The sequence below is a fragment of the Sphaeramia orbicularis genome, chromosome 16 (assembly GCF_902148855.1).
Source record: "Sphaeramia orbicularis chromosome 16, fSphaOr1.1, whole genome shotgun sequence".
Lineage (NCBI taxonomy): Eukaryota > Metazoa > Chordata > Actinopteri > Kurtiformes > Apogonidae > Sphaeramia > Sphaeramia orbicularis.
This window is the reverse complement of record NC_043972.1, coordinates 2,883,989-2,902,068: the sequence shown is the minus strand read 5'-3', so window position 1 is coordinate 2,902,068 and position 18,080 is coordinate 2,883,989.

Sequence of the window (18,080 nt, the reverse complement as noted above, 5' to 3'; positions counted from 1 at the left end):
TTTCATCTGCAAATAGATTTTTTCAAATGACACAAGAGCAGACTAAAAGTAAAAAAAAGGGGTTTCTTCTGAACAATTCATTACCATTTTATTTTATTTTATTTTATTTATTGGTTTATTTAATAGGGACCACGCACATTTCTAAACATTGCTGTATAAAAAAATACACCCATGTAAATATGCCAGAATTAGTAAAAAAAATAAATTAATAAATAAATAAAAAATAATAATAATAATAATAACTACTTTTCATCGGCACATAAATTATTTTCAAATATCACAAGAGCAGACTAAAACTTCCAAAAAATGGAGTTTCTTCTGAACAATTCAATATGTTTTCATTTCTCCTGCTCAATAGCATGAATCATGTTCCAACACAAAGCCTATCATGGCGTACATGTCCCACCTGAGGGCAGTGTTGTGCTGACAATCATCCTTCATCTTGCCAGTCTGCCTCCCTGATAGGGCAGTCCGTCACCACAGATCAGTAGTAATCTAATAAACTTTGCCCTGCTCACATTTCTGTCTCTTTTTCAGAGGTCAGAGCGGATCCATATAAACTGTGTTTTCCCCTGCTTCTCTATATGGCTCTGTCCCTCATAACCTCACATACACGCCTCCACTACTGACACAATGTCAAGGATACAAGGAGGAAGAGACACATTGTGTTCATGTCCTATTTGTGCTGACCTGTCTCATACAGATCCAGTTTATTGTTCATAACCTAGAGGTGTAGTAAAGGGTAGATGCAGTGGTGGCCGAGCACTGTACCTGAGTAAACATTTGAGGTAGTTGTGCTTTACTTGAAGGTTTCTATTTTATGCAACTTTCTACATCTGCTCCACAACGACTTAAAGGCAAATAATGCACTTTTTACTTCACTGCATTTGTGGGGCAGCTTTTGGGCTAGTTACTTCTCAGATCTTTAAACCCTTTAACCCCTGACGTGTCTGTGGTGCTCATTCTTTCTTTTGTTTTATTTTATTTTATTTTATTTTATTTATTTATTTAATTATTTAATTATTATTATAATTTTATTTTATTTTATTTTTTTGTGGTGCTCATTCTGAAAAGTATGATTTATTTTAAATATTCATAAAATTCTACCATTTGCTCAATAAGAAAAAATTAAAAATGTGCTGCTAGAGTAGCCCTTGTTCTTTCCATAGACATTTGAAAATACACTGCCCCCCCCCCCCCCCCCATACCTGTGAAATGAGTGAGACTGTCTCACTACAAAAATAGATGTTTTTGGCTTTTTTTTTTTTTTTTTTTTTTTTTTTTTTTAATTACACTGTTTTCCTTGTCCTTTTTTTGTTTTTGTCGTTGTTTTTTGTAGTGTTGTGGTGATTGTCCTTTATTTTTTATTTATTTATTTATTTATAAAACTGTTTTTACCTAGTTTTGTCCGTGTAAGGGGTTCAACCAGGTGCCAAAAAGCAGTTGGACTGATTTCGAAAAAAACAGCCCCAAAACAAAAACTACTGGGCCAAAACTCAAATACTTGTTGTTGTTCAGTGTGTTCCGGTTCACGTTAAACATTCTAAATCTCTTACTGATGTACATTCTGAGTGCCTTATTTAGTAAAAACCTGTAAAACTTTAATTCCTCTCTTTGTCTTTTTCTGTTATTCCACCCTGTTTTGACCCTAAAACACACAGTAAAACAAAAACAGAACACAAGCACATACTCACAGCAGCTTTTATGACACTGAAACAGACGCAAATTCACAGCAGCACGTTTACCTGAAATACTGTTTCAGCGGTTAAAGGGTTAATCCCCCAAACCACATAAAAATAGCCAACGTACAGTAGAAGTAAGAGATAGCAGTAGTAAAATTCAACACATATTAATGCAGTAGTAAATATAAGAAAAACATAACATATAAGAATAAACTAACAGGGACCATTTTCCTGCACAATGACTATCTTTTACTGTGCATTTCACTGATAATAGATACTTATAGTGGTATGTTTTTGTTCAGAGCTTCTGTGATTCTTTCTGCCTGTTGACGTCCCAGTTTGTTCGCACATGTCTGTTTCTGACCTCAGCCTGTCCTAAACCCCGCCTTCCTCTACCTGTGCCATTCTGCCACCTTCTAAGCCAATTAAATTCTTTAAAACATGCGTGCCTGCCATTTAAGTCCTTCCTTCCTTTCCTCTTTTCCCAGTTCGCAGACCCTTAGCGTCTAAACCCCACGCAGTGATGGAAGTATAAACACCTACCGACACACAGAACTGCATTACAATCATGCAGGTTCTTGGCAGTTTTATACATCTATACACAATAAACCTGTCACATAACTCCTTGCTAGATAGCCATGCTTCATTTATTAAATATTTCCAGCTATTTTGCATTCATCATGTGACCTTCTGGGTTTGTTTCAGGTTTATTTATATATACTGTATGTGATCAATAATAAATAAGTAGGGTGTGTGAATTATTAATCACCATAAAACAGGTGCAGAAAACAGCTCAACCTTCTTTACTTAAAGGGCTCATATTTTACTAAACCCACTGTTATTAGTCTGTGGTTCATTTATTTGTGTATTTGGACCCTAATAGTTCATAAACTTTGAATTTGAACCCTCCAGGTGCTGTAAAGCTATCTTTATATTAATTTTGGCAAAAATCAAGTGGATTTCTACAACCTGTTTGTATTCCTGCTTTAATTTGTTACATTTATAACTAGTTACATCACAACATTTGCAGATATAAGGTCAAGACTTCAGACCAACATTTCTCTGAATACGCCATAATTGTTTGTCAGCAGCAGCAGTTGTAGTGAAAACAGAAAAAATGTCCAAACTTCGAACCGATTAACTACAATGTTCAGTTGTTGGTTGTTTTAATGAACACAAGTGGCTGAACGCGACAGAAAGCACAGTCAGCAACCTGGATCTCGTTGAGGCAACATTGCAATCATTTATTTCTTTTAAATTCTTTTTTTATTATATTTTTATAATTGTTAATTTCTTTCCAACTGTACTTTTTCTGTTTTAAAAACCCTTAAAGGGCTCATATTTTGCTAAACTTTTATTAGTCTGTGGTTCATTTATTTGTGTATTTGGACCCTAATAGTTCATACAGTTTGAATTTGAACCCTCTAGGTGCTGCAAAGCTGTTTTTATGTTCATTCAGGCAAAAATCGAGTGGATTTCTACATCCTGTTTTGATTCCTGCTTAATTTGTTGCGTCTATAACCAACATTTCTCCGAGTACGACACAATTGTTTGTCAGCAGCAGTGGTTGTAGTCCATACTGAAAATATGTCCAAATCTCAAGACATTCCCTAAAATGTTCAGTTTATGGTTGTATTAATGAACAGAAGTGGCTGAACCGGACAGAAAGCACGGTCAACAACCTAGAGGGGGCGGGGCCTGAAGTGGCTCATGTGGATTTAAAGGGCCAAAAATGACCTAAACTTAACTTTTGACTTAAAGGGTCAAAATGACCTTTCTGGTGTCATTACTCAGAAATAGGGTTGAAGATGGACCTGTGGAGTTGAATTAATGAAGGATGACACAAGCAGAACAGTTTATGTAGACCATAGAGAAATGTTTTAAAATGCATAATTCCATTTAAAAAAAAACAAAAAAATCACTCCTTTAAAGAATTAAAAAAAAAAAAAAATGTTTTGTTTGTTTTTTAAATGCATGTAATACAATAAAACTCTCAAAAAAACAACTCTTAAATGCTCATATTACACATGAAATTTCAACAGTTCCCTTTATAAAATACAATATTTCACTAAGTTTACCTGTAGGATCTGGTTGAATGTCAGTTTTTAATACATAAGCCCAGTGTTTGTGTGCAAGCACTTTTTTTTTTTTAGCTTTAAAGTGATTTTCAAGGAAGACGCAAAATCTCTTTGGATATAATACCATATACTCCAACAATAAAATGACCTTTAATGTGTTGTCAGATTTCTCATACTTTGTGTGAGAAATGTGTTCATGACTGAACAAAAGTAAGAAATGTGACTCATTTTCACCACAGCTGATCCAACATTTTCAGTCCAGTCCAGAGCGGTTTAATGTGATTTCAAGGATGTTTAAACAAATAACTGATTCAACGTTTAATGCAGCCTTTGTCAAAAATTAGTCATACAGTATAACTTTTTGAATGTTTTCCCTTTTTTTATATAAATCTTTTTGTGGTTTGGTTTTAATGTTACATTTAAAAAAAATAAACAAACTTTCAATATGTGCTTCATGCAGTCATAGCTCCCTAGATTCAACTTCTCACATGCACAGATAGGGATGGGAATCGAGAACCGCTTCTTTTTGAGAACCGGTTCCCAGTAGCTTGATTCCTTGGAATCGTTTGCCTGCCTGCTTAACGATTCTGCTTATCGATTCCGCCTTTGTTGCACATGCGCGATGACATCACACGTACGCTGCATTGTTTTGGTCAGAACGTAGACAACATGGAGTTGAGGCAGAACGGTCTAAACAGACCACACCAGGTCCAAACAGACCACACCAGGTCTAAACAGACCACACCAGGTCTAAACAGACCACACCAGGTCCAAACAGACCACACCAGGTCTAAACAGACCACCGCAGGTCCAAACAGACCACACCAGGTCCAAACAGACCACACCAGGTCCAAACAGACCACACCAGGTCTAAACAGACCACACCAGGTCCAAACAGACCACACCAGGTCCAAACAGACCACACCAGGTCTAAACAGACCACCGCAGGTCTAAACAGACCACACCAGGTCCAAACAGACCACACCAGGTCTAAACAGACCACACCAGGTCCAAACAGACCACACCAGGTCCAAACAGACCACACCAGGTCCAGTTGAACACTGTCAAAGCTTCCATGTCTTCTAAAAGGTGGAATTCCTCCAATATGTTCAAACATTCGTCCACAGCATGTGATTCATTTACAGGAATGTCACGTATTTGATTCTCTACTCAGCGGCGCATGTGAATGTAGCGGCAGAGTGAACGCCGGGCCGGTTCCGGTTCCAGTGCGGGCAACAAACGTTGTAACTCCTCAAATACAAGTTTCTGAAGGTAAGAAGGGAAAGGAAATGAAGTGCCCAACAATGGGAGACGAGCCGAGCCGAGTTGAACCAGTTCCACGTAGTAGAAATGCAGCAATAGAGGAATTAGTAAAGAGTCTTTAGTTTCACTTTCACTGTACACCCCCCCGCCCCGGAACCGGGCCCGGTGTCATCTGTTATTATTGTTTGTACAAACTGTATATGTTCTATTTTCTGTGCAGATGGAAATATAAAAGACAGTTCATGCAAACACACCTGTTTGTACTCTTTTATTCCCTCACCCAATGAGAATCAATAAGGAATGGGATCGATAAGGAATATCAATAATGGAATCGGAATCGTTAAATTCTTAATGATTCCCATCCCTATGCACAGATCACAGTGTATAAACTTAAGGTTAAAGTTGTCACTCACTATAAATAGTCTGTCTCGTCTCCGTACTAAAGTGTCATCGTTGCTGTTTAAATCCCAAATGTGTGAGGACAGAGGAGGAATAACAGTGAGGAATTATGAAGTGAAAGCTATAGGGCCCTCTCACCCAACAGCCACATGAATGCCTAATGTATTCTAATATTGCCTTTTCAGGGTTGGATGGAGCCATCAGAGTTGTGGCCAATAACTAGTTGACTGATTGAGATGGGAATGCTTGGTAGCACAGCCTCTTTTTCATGTGCATCTTTGATGTAAATGCCCCAATCCCCTGCTCTAATGAAGGCTTCGTCCTCTCCTGTCACACTGACATTGGGATCACCAGCTTCACTGTGAGAACCGGACAACTCTCTCCTCAGTCCTCGCACTCGCAGGAACCTTATTCTGATTCATATTCATGTGTAGATGCTACTTACAGAAAAATATGGCTTATGAGGATGTACTTCCATCACAGATAATTGGAGTGACCTTCAGTGAAATGTAAGTGCACCTTCTGCAGCCATCAGCTTTATGTTTTTGATGACTCAAACCCATGGTGAGACTTTGTAGCCTGGTAGATTCTCTCCCTCACAACGCTGACGACACATTTGATGGTTTTGGGTTCGATTTCCCAGCTGGTCATTCAGAAGGCAGTGTCAGAGGCAGAAGGTTTCTCTGGACCGGATGAACTCTGAACTTTCGATGTACCGGAACAGAGAACATTAAAAAATGGATGACTCATGCTGTATCCAGACATATCCAAAATATGTTTACTATTGTTTTTTGATTTTTTTAAGTACTACATTCAGCTCTTGCTTATTATCTTTAGCATTTACAGCAGGGGTGTCAAACATGCGGCCCGGGGGCCAAATGCGGCCCACCAAAGGGTCCAGTTTGGCCCCTGGGATGTTTTTGCCAAGTGCAAACATTCCACAGTCTTGAATTGAATTAAGCAAAAAAAAAAAAAATTAGCTTGAATTAAGGAAAAAATCTTGAATAAGCCAAAAAAAAAAAAAAACATCTTCGATTAAGTAAAAAAAAAAATTCTTCAATTAAGCCAAAAAAAAAATCTCCATTTAGGTAAAAAGAAAAATCTTGAATGAAGCAAAAAAAAAATAAAAAATCTAGAATTAACAACTTTTTTTTTTTTTTTGCTTTGTTTTAGTGCAAAAAATAACATTAAATTCTGAAAATATTTACATTTACAAACTATCCTGTAACACTAAAATGTAAATAACCTGAACAAATATGAACAACCTGAAATGTCTAAAATAAATTAAGCACAATTTTAACAATTTTTCTGCCTGTTTCTCAGTGTTTAGTGTCTTTGTAGATCTGATCCAGAATGCACACGGACAAATGAAAAGTTACTACTCAAAAAACACCTAAAAATCACCTAAAAATTACCCAAAAACCCACACCTAAAAATCACCCAAAAATGACCCCCAAACCACCTAAAAATTACTCAAAAAACACCTAAAAATCACCTAAAAATGACCCAAAAACCACCTAAAATTCACCTAACATTTTGCCTATACATAATGACAACTTCAAATTTTTGTCTTTGTTTTAGTGCAAAAAATAACATTAAATTATGAAAATATTTCCATTTCCAAACTCCGCTGTACCAATAAAATGTGAATAACCTGAACAAACGTGCCCAACCTGAAATGTCTGTATTAAATTCAGTCCAGTTTCAACTCTTTTCTTCCTGTTCCTCAGTGTTTAGTGTCTTTGTAGATCTGATCCAGAATGCACATGGACTGATGAGAAGTGGCGGAAGAAGACTGTTAAAATTGCACTAAATTTTCTTATGTTTTTTAATACAAATTTCAGTTTTTTCATTTTTTTTTTTTTTTTTTTAATAGTTTATTAAAGTAAGTATTTTCATAATTTAACCCTTTTATGCATGAATTATGAGAACCTTAATCAAGATTTTATTTTTCCTGACTGTTTTCATTCTTTTTTACGAATGACAAAAAAAAACAAAAAACAATGTGATTGAATTTTTTTTATGAACGTACTTTTCATGGAGTTGCAAAAATTTCCACTCAGCTGGACACCATGCATTTTATTTATTTATTTATTTATTTAACCTTTATTTAGCCAGGTAAGTTAGTTAAGAACTGATTCTCATTTACAATAACAACCCCAATAACAACTGAACTGAACTGAAATGAACTGAATCAAACTGAACTGAACTGGACTGAACTGAATTGAACTGAAATGAATTGAATCAAACTGAACTGAACTGGACTGAACTGAATTGAACGGAAATGAACTGAATCAAACTGAACTGAACTGGACTGAATTGAATTGAACTGAACTGAATTGAACTGAATCAAACTGAACTGAACTGAACTGATCTGAATTGAATCAAACTGAACTGAACTGGACTGAACTGAATTGAACTGAAATGAACTGAATCAAACTGAACTGAACTGGACTGAATTGAATTGAACTGAACTGAATTGAACTGAATCAAACTGAACTGAACTGAACTGAACTGATCTGAATTGAATCAAACTGAACTGAACTGGACTGAACTGAATTGAATTGAAGTGACCTGAATTGAATTGAACTGAATCAAACTGAACTGAACTGAATCAAACTGAACTGAACTGAATTGAATTGAACTGAACTTAACTGAAGTGAATTGAATTGAATAGAATGGCAGCAGTGTGGCTCTTCTCTTCTGTTGACTTCTTTAATAACTACTTTTCTAATCCTTAGTTTTCAGTTTGTTTTGGGGAATAGTCTTATTTTCTCAGTGTCAGAAGGAACGCCAACAGCACTGAACGACACCGTCCATGAAACCTTCAAATACAAATAATTCACAGACTTGTGGTTCGGCTGAAACAGAGGTGGACCTGCAGAAAGGAGGCTGCTGTGTTCCTCCTGTACTTCTACAGAGCTTTTTCCAACTGACATAAGTGATTATCCTCTGCACCGTCTCATCTTTAACCGTAAGAAGCGATGAGCCGTAACTTGTGAGCAGAGAACGATGAACATGCCAGCACGTCTGAGGGAAAGATGACAGCCGCTAAAGCTACAACGGCTGATGCTCACTTCACTACAGAGCCACGGCCGCCTGCTGACCTGCAGACGCTGTGCATCATGTCTGTCCTTGACCTCAAAAACACAATCCACAAAGCTCCACTGAAATGGAAATAATTAAGCATTTGTGCAAAATGAAAAGAACAACATGTAGTGGAAACGCTCATCCTTAACTCAAACGAAAAACACCACAATCTAAAAATACTCCTTAAGTCCTCGATTACAAATATGGTTTAAGTATTATCAGTAATCATCTTCATTCACAGTGTTATCTCATTACATGGAGTATTAAATTATTCTGTTTTAACCCTTTCATGCATGAATTATGAGAACCTTCATCAAGATTTTTTTACTGAGTGTTTTTATTTTTCTTAAATTTGGCATTATTCGTACAGCTTTTTTATGTTTTTAATCTATTCTTGTATTTTATTATTTTATTTCGGTTTTATCTGTTCTTTTGTATTTTTATTGTAATTTTATTTTATTTTATTTCATGATTTTTTGTTTTTTTTGTTTTACAGTTTTTCTATGTCTTTTAATCTATTCTTGTATTTTACTCTGTTATTCTGTTTTTTATTTATTTTTCTGTACAGTACTTTAATCCACTGTGCTTAATAAATAAAGTTGGATTGGATTGGATTAAAAAAAACAATGCGTTTGAATTTTTTTTATGAATCTATTTTTTATGGAGTTGCAAAACAGTCCACTCAGCTGGACACCATGTGTCCAATTTCTGAAGCAAAGCAACATGTATTTACTAATATGTTGTGTGAAAACGATGAAATAAAAACATTTTTCATGCTGCTAATCTGATGTTTTGTCACATTTTAACATACCCTAATTCTGGTCATTACTCACTTCATGGAGATAATATTTAAAAAAACAAAAAACAAAAAACAAACGTTTTGGTGTTAATTACAGTCTAATAAAAATGATAAGCTATTACTTTATGCTCAAACATATCACTGCAGATCAATTTTATCAAGAACAGCAAAGTTACAGTAATGGTGTGAATGTCAGTGTATGGGACGATGCATGAGCGTCCACTGTGTTGGCTGATCTGGAACTAAAACAACAAAACCCATGAATATACAAGAGAACAGCTGGAGAAGAACTGTCCACTGGCGTGACCACTGTGCATGAAAGGGTTAACCACAGACTGTATATAAAAATGGATGCTAATACACTGTGTCTTCCCACTGTGTAAAAATCACAAGAACTGGTGCCATGTGGAGTCAGAGACGTAGCTTTCTGATTGGTTGGTGGCCATATATCTGATAGATTCAAAACTGTGATTGGTTATCTCACTTGTCAATCATCCAGTTTACATTTACCTGTTTAATCCTGACCTTATTTTCAGGGGAAAAACGCCTAAACAGACAAACCCAAAGTAAATGAAGAATTCCTTCACAATAATAAGGTTCATATGGATGTTCTTGGTGTCTGTGGACATTTACAGACCTCACAGAATCTATTCCCATTGTCTAAAATATAATATCTATTACTATGCCTGAGTAAACTGGAACAAACTAAAAGAGAAATTGGAATTTTTTATCCTCCCCTGTTTTTTTTCCGGCTGGATTGACAATGATATGCATAAACTAATTGTTCGTGTCAGAGATTTTCAATAGCGTATATTTCACCCCACAAAGATTAAAAATCATGTTTGAACATTAAAGTTTGCACTAAAATACACTTTTGATGTACTTTTATTAACATTAGGGTCTAAACTTTGAGCAAAAGTTGAAAAAAACATCCATTGTCCTGATTTATTATATTTTTATAGTAGATGAATATTAATATAATTTTTCAGGCCCACGGGCTAAAGGGGTTTTAAATAACTTTTTAAATAACAATTTTTTTCCCCTGTGTATTGTTTATTTCTGGGGAGGTATTCACATAAGCTTTTTTTGGCTTCTATCCCCTCCTGCGCATGACATTACTTGTTTGAATGTTGTTGTTGTTGTTGCTTTTTCTTGGTGTTTTATGATGTGCAAATAAATAAAATTAAAAAAAACAAAAAACAAAAAAAACAATGGCGATTTAGACATATATAAACCCAATAAAATAAAAGGGAAATGACCCTTGAGAAAACTTTATCTTATACATGTTCTGTTAATAGTATGGTACTGCATCATATTACAGTAGCAGAAAAAGGAGGAAAACTGCTGTATTTCATTCCATTTGAAGAGAATTTGAAGAGAAAATTCAATTGGAACATTTAGGTACGCTTATATGGTTGTGAAGCATGTGAAAAATGCAAATACAATGCAAATGTTCGGAGCTGTGTCAAGTGCTGCCTGAGACAAGTTGACCTTAGAAAGAAAATCTGCCAGGAAGAAATCTGAGTTCACGGCAGTCACATTATCCAGTTCTGTAGAGCTCAAGTGGTGGGAATGAATGCACTCCATGCAAAAAAAAAAAAAAAAGACGAAGATTCACTCTGTTGGATGTCAGAGGTAACGTTGCCCTGTAGTTCCATAATCTGCCCTGAGGTTTAGGGTGAGACGAGTCAGCCCAAGTCCAGAGATACTAAGAAATGTTTTAATTTAACAGGCAATGAAAAGACTGAAATCTATCTATCTATCTATCTATCTATCTATCTATCTATCTATCTATCTATCTATCTATCTATCTATCTATCTATCTATCTATCTATCTATTTTTTATTAATTTGTCTCAAACTTTAAAGTGAAACTAGAAAAGCACTTGGAGAGTGCAGACCTCCACCAAGGCCGATCAGTAGGGCCCCCCCGTGCCCCCCCACCCCCGATCACCACTAAAATTTAATCATTTCTTCCTTGTGCCAGTATCAACATTACCTGAAAATTTCATGAAAATTCGTCCATAACTTTTTGAGTTATCTTACAAACAAACAAACAAACAAACAAACATGCACACAAAGCAAAGTGATCACAATACCACCTGGTGGAGATAAAAAAGAAAAAAGAACCAAAAAACAATAAAAGCAAGAAGTCAATTACATATGCACCCATCACTGGTCATTAATCACAAAAAAGTAAAGAAATACAATAAATGTAGCATAAGTGTACATATGGAGCAACTCAGACAGTTTAAAATCTGTCCAAAAACTCTCTCTCTCTCTCTCTCTCTCTCTCTCTCTCTCTCTCTCTCTCTCTCTCTCTCTCTCTATCTATCTATCTATCTATCTATCTATCTATCTATCTATCTATCTATCTATCTATCTATCTATCTATCTATCTATCTATCTATCTATCTATCTATCAGTTTCTCACAAACTGCAAGGGAGGCCCGGCTTCCCCTAAAATTACGAAAATTAAATGGTTAAATATGTTCGGTTGTGTTGACATTTTATTGACTACAAATGTGTTAGAACACGTTCATCTTAAAGATGAGTTTGTTCAAATCAGCTTTATCACAAATCAACGGACACGATGTTGTTCACTTCTCCTCCATTCCCGTGTCTGTGTTTTCTCCTCCATCTCTGCTCAGTGCATGTGTCTGCAGACTGTGTCCGTCTCTGGGCTTCAATGGGACTGAGTGGAACTGGTTTTTTCATTGCCTCTAAACTGGACGGTAATTGGATAAAAGCCACGATGTTGTCCCGCCCCCGGTCGCCGGCCGTCTCTGGGGGTGAATGGAGCTGTGGGCGGAGCTCGGCCGGGCCGGACGCCAGAATCCCACGTGCTGATTGGAGGATCAGTCGAAAGGCTGAATCCCGTTTGATTGACAGTTGTGTTCAGATCTGCTCCTTCACTGACAGTTCAGTTTAATACCGTCACACATTCTGCTGTGAAAGAGAGAGAAACCACTACGAAATTACTCGTTCATTTCTTGCACTGTAAATAAAACGCACTTCTTGTACTTTTTTTGTTTCAATTTAACATAATTTCACTGTTTTCTTGTTTCAGTTACATAATTTAATCATTTCTTGTTCGAGTTTAATATGGTTTTGTAGATAGTTAAATCAGTCAAACTGTCGGCTCGGTCACAGTGAAAGGAGCATCTGTTTAAAAAGGCTGAAGTCTGACACCCACAATGCACTGGGCCAAAGCAATCTGAGCAGAGAGGACACTGGTCCAGTCCCTGGAAAAGACGCCTACTGTGTACGATAAGGACACTGAGCATTTTCTTAAAAAGGAACGGAGGGACGAATGTATGTTTAAATAACTTGACTTTTTTTTTTTTTTTGCTTTGTTTTGATGTAAGCCGACAATGAGCTTCCCCTGTCTGAAAGACGAGCAGCCGCCACTGGATAGCACATATTCTTCATTTACTGCTTCTAACATCTTACTTTGAAAACCGGAAGTCAGACTGCCTGTTCGCCGGTTCGGGACCGTTTGAATGCATTTCCTGGAATGCTTAGGATGCGCGGGTGCGCTAACTTTAGTGTCCGCTGTTTGACCACGGAAAAACGAACGTCCGCTGGCTTGACCGCAGTCAGATGGGAGCATGCGCACAATTCTTACAGGGTAAAAAACATTATGTCACACCGGACTACACCCTCCGCTAGCTGGGATAACACCACCGGTCGCCGAGCTACAACCACAGCTAGCCGGGACAGCACCGCACCTAGCCGGGCGGTAATCACAGCTAGTTGGGATAACACCACCGCCAACCGGGTTATAAACACCGCAAGCCGAGAATACATCGCCGTTAGCCGGGATTGAACCATTGCTAGCCGGGACAACATCACCGCCAGCCGGGCTACAACCACAGCTAGTGTTAGCTAAAATACCCCCGAAGAACAGAGCAGAAGCTGACCTGAGGATGAGTCTGTGTCACTGCACAGGTAAGTGGACTGCTTCAGAAGGAAAAGGAAATGTTTGATCAACTGCTAACACAAAACAAAGACAGTTATCAGGGATTTATCAACACAGTTATGGGTAAAGCAAACACTACAACGGTTAACTTACAAGGGAGCTGCAAAAGCTAAAAATGGGACCAAAGGCCCTGTAGCTTACCGGCCAAATTAAAAACTTTGGGAAATGTATCCAGATGCCATTTATTATCACCCAGTTCTGTGTATTTATTCTATTACAGAAATAGCCCATGTTTCGCTCATATTCCAATCAGATCTGTAAAAAATTCCAATTCCAATTTGATATCATTGATACTGATTTATTGGATCAATCCACTTCCTTTCTGTTATAATGGGAACATTTTTCAAAGTCGCACCAAATCCAGAATCAGATCTGGATCGAAATAATTGCAATACCTTGTGCTGACATCATCATACAGAAGCTGTATACCAAGTTTGAAGTCAATCAGAACTGGAGTTTGGGAGAAAAAGACGATTGAACTGTTTTCCCCATAAGAGCCCATGTTAAATTTTCCATAAGTTCCCGGATCCAGAAGAAGATCCTGATCCGGATGTGGACATTATGTTTGGGTCATCTCCCCATCAGGGCTGGACTGTAGAAATTTACACTGGATATCATTTATATTTACTGAGTTATTATATCGATCCACTTCCTATCACTTATAATGGGGAAATTTTTCAAAGTGGCTCCAAATCCAGAATCAGATCCGGATCCAAATAATTTCATTAACTTTTGTTGATATCATCATAAAGAAGCTGTATACCAAGTTTGAAGTCAATCAGAATGGTAGTTTTGGAGAAGAAGATGACTGAAATTTTTGTAACTGACGACAGACGACGACGGACACCCCATGACGACAGTAGCTTACGGCCTGTCGGCCGGTAAGCTAAGAATCGGTCTGCAATTTACACAGAAGGATGTGGATGATACAAAGACGCAGTTGGGCAATCCAAAACAACAGAATAACACCACCCAGACAGACTTGTTCAAGGTATGTGACAGTATGCTGGTCGTGTCTGATAAAATAGAGTATCTGGAGTCTCAGTCCAGGAGAAACAACCTGATAGATGGCGTTACAGAGTCACCTGGAGAAAGCTGGACGGACACAGAAGTAAAAGTGAAAAAGCTTTGAAGTGAGAAGTTCCAGTTCCAGAAGGATGTTGAGATGGAGAGGGCTCACTGTGCTGGAAAACCTGAAGGAGACAGACCAAGGCCCATTGTAGTCCGACTTCAGAAGTTCAAGGGTAAATCCGAGATACTACAGAGAGCCAAATGCCTCCGAGGTACGAAAATCTATATTAACGAGGACCACACAGATGCTGTTTAGATAAAAAGAAGAGAACTAATGCCAAAGCCAAAAAAACACTGGCCTACATTGAAACTACAATGGATCCACATCCAGAGATGGATCCTGATAATAACTTTCTTTCTACCATAGCAACGGATTGCAATTATTTCACCCAAGAGCAGTATGAAAATGATATCAAATCAGTAGATAAGTATTCAATAATATATTTTAACAGCAGAAGTATGTATAAAAATTTTAATTCCATCAAAGAATATTTACAATAACACTCATCCATTCAGTTTCATTGTCATTTCAGAAACCTGGTTTAACATTGATAAAGGTTTTGACTTTTGTCTAGATGATTATGAATTAAGATATATGAACAGAAAAAAGAAAATGGGGGGTGGGGCCGCGCTATATATTCATTAATCAGTAAAATGTATGGTCTTAACAGAGATGACATTAGAAATAGATGAAACAATGGAATGTGTGACTGTAGAGATCCACAATGAAAAGAAGAAAAATGTAATTCTAAGCTGTGTATATCGATCACCTGGTTCAAGTATTGAACTTTTCAGTGAATGGATGGAGAAACAATTTTCTCCTGTAAAAGAAACTAAACTAGAAACTATAGATGACTTCTTGGACATAATGTACAGTATGTCCCTTTATCCATCAATAACTAAACCAAACAGAATAACATCACACAGTGCCACAATTCTAGACAATATCTACTCTCAATATCACTCTGTTTGACTGTGACATAAAGAAAAGTAAAGAAGACATGAAAATTATCTGTAAACCAATAAGAACTGAAGAAACGATCAATGCCTTTAACAACAGTCTAATGCTCCAGGATTGGAGTACAGTCTACAGGGAATCAGACATGGAGAGTGCATATGGTAATTTCTTAGATGTATTTATTTCTCTGTATAACACACACTGCCCTGCCAAAGAACTCTGCATAAAGAAAAAGAAAATAAAAACACTCGTGGCTTATTAAAGAAATAATAAATGCTTGTAAAAAGAAAAATAATCTCCATAAATCGTTCATTAAGTTAAAAACTAAAGAAGCAGAACAAAGATATAAGACTTACTGAAATAAATTAACAAACATAGTCAGAACTACCAAAAAGCAATATTATAATAAATTATTATATGAAAGTAAGAATAATATAAAAGGAACTTGGGATATATTGAACAACTTAATTAAACAAGGACCTACTAAAGCAACATATTCCGACTATTTTATTGATAAAAAATAGTGTAAATCACAGCATGAATAACATAGTCAACCGTTTTAGTAGTTTTTTTTGTAAATGTGTGCCTGGAGTTGGCTGCAGATATTCCCAACCAAGGTGATGACCAATGTAATGAAAGCATTAAAAGGAATCCATATTCAATTTTTCTGTGTGCAACAAATGAGCAGGAGGTGATAAACACTGTTGTAAAGTGCAAAAGTAAGCTATCCACTGACTGTCATGATATTGACATGATTGTTAAAAGAGTCATAAATAACTTTGCAAAACCTCTAACCCATATCTGTAACTTATCATTCCATTCAGGCCATTTCCCAAATAAAATTAAAATAGCAAAAGTCATTCCACTGTACAAAAATGAGAGTAAACACAGCTGCACAATGTACAAATTTTCCAGGTCATATGAAATCTGGAGTTCGTAGACATTCGTGGAGGGGGCATGTCTACGATGTCCAGATTTTGTACAAACCCATCGTTTTTAAGAATCTTTGTGACCTAGGTATTAGCGCTCTTTCCTTGAAAATGACAACATCCGGTCTCAGAAAATGAAAAAGACAGGCATTTTTGGTCCATTTTTCCCATTTCTGTCAGGTAATAACTTTCTTTTTTGTTACTAGAAAGAGAAAACGAACATCAAAGAAGTAACAATAAATGAACAGCATTATGGTTCTTTGTAGCACCGACACCAGCGCCACCACCCGGAGCTCCTACAGTATAGAGGGGATGCACATACATCACTTCTCCCCCGGGCCACGCCCCTCTAAGTCAGACTGAGTGCCTTAAACCAACCTGCTCAACATGACGGAGTATAGCAGTAAACACAGCCAGAGAAAAGGGAAAATGTGAAATCTGAAATTAAATGAAGGACAGTTGGACTGGACATGGATCTGTACGAGCTACCAAAGAACAAGTGGTCCATGAACACTGACATGTGGACACAAATGGAGGATCCGGACATCCAGGGTGGAGGGGATCAGCGCTATTTTTACATGAAGCAAATATACATGGTTTCATCATTACTGACAACCAGGCTCCAAAACTAGGGCCCAGAACCAGCTGATCCAAAGTGCATTTCCAGTAGACCGTGGACTGACCCCAGTGAATATATGCATGATCTACTGGGACTGAGGAGATTTACTGAGTCTAGTTCAGATCCAGTACTTTATCCAACACAGATACTACTGTGGACCAGCAGGGCACCACTGCATTCTGGGAAATTAGCAGATTTAAACCACCTGTTTTTAAATTGCGACATTATTCTTGTAATATTATAGTTTTATTGTTGGAATATGACGACTTTAATCTCATAAACGAATGACATTTTTATGAGTTCTTTTTGTAACTACAACTTTATTGTCATAACATTGTGATTTTTTTCTGTATTCAACTTTATTATCATAAAATTACGGGTTTTATATCGATGTTTTATGACTTTATACTCGTAGTCACAAGTGTTTTTATTTTCTTATGTGGTCCTAATACTCCATCATAGCTTTATGCTCCACTACCCCCGTATTTGTGAAACTAGGTGAGCCTCAGTTTAAGTTAGTTTACTAATCATGTAGGAGCACAAGGTTCAGAGTCACAAAATGAAGACAAAAACCATGAAAGATCTGATCATGAAACCAAGAGTTTTACTAAGAAGGAACATTAGCCAAAACAATACGTCATTTAAGGTATAGTTTTACCCAAAAATCCAGCATAAATTAATGTTAGCTGACACCAAACAGGATCCACAGATCTAGGTTTGGTTTCCTGGATTTGTGGATCCATCTACTTCTCTTTTCTTTGTCTTTCGGCGTCTGTAAAACAATAGCTCCGACTGCTTTTCAAACCTGTTCATACAATCAATCTCACAACAGCTCTTTCCCCATTTTTTATTAAATATTGTTCTTCAGTTTAGACAGGATTGAAGCCAACGCTGTCACTCATCTCCTTCTTTCTGCCACTCAGTGAGCGGAACCGCGGTGATTTCCGCTAGCAGTGACGTCACGCGCAGACCCTCTGTTGTTTGCCACAGAAGTTCAAGCCTTCAGGTAGTGAGTACTCCACTTTACATTTCAGTCAGGAGCTTTGATGTCACTTTTTTTTTTAACTTCAATCAAGTCACAATCCACCAAATCATCTCATAATGAAGTCCAGTTAAAAGATTGTTGTGTCTGGTGCAGCATTAACCAACAGTATGTGAACCAAGGGAAGCTGGGAGCAGCCGGACTGGGAAGCCACACAACAAAAGAGGTG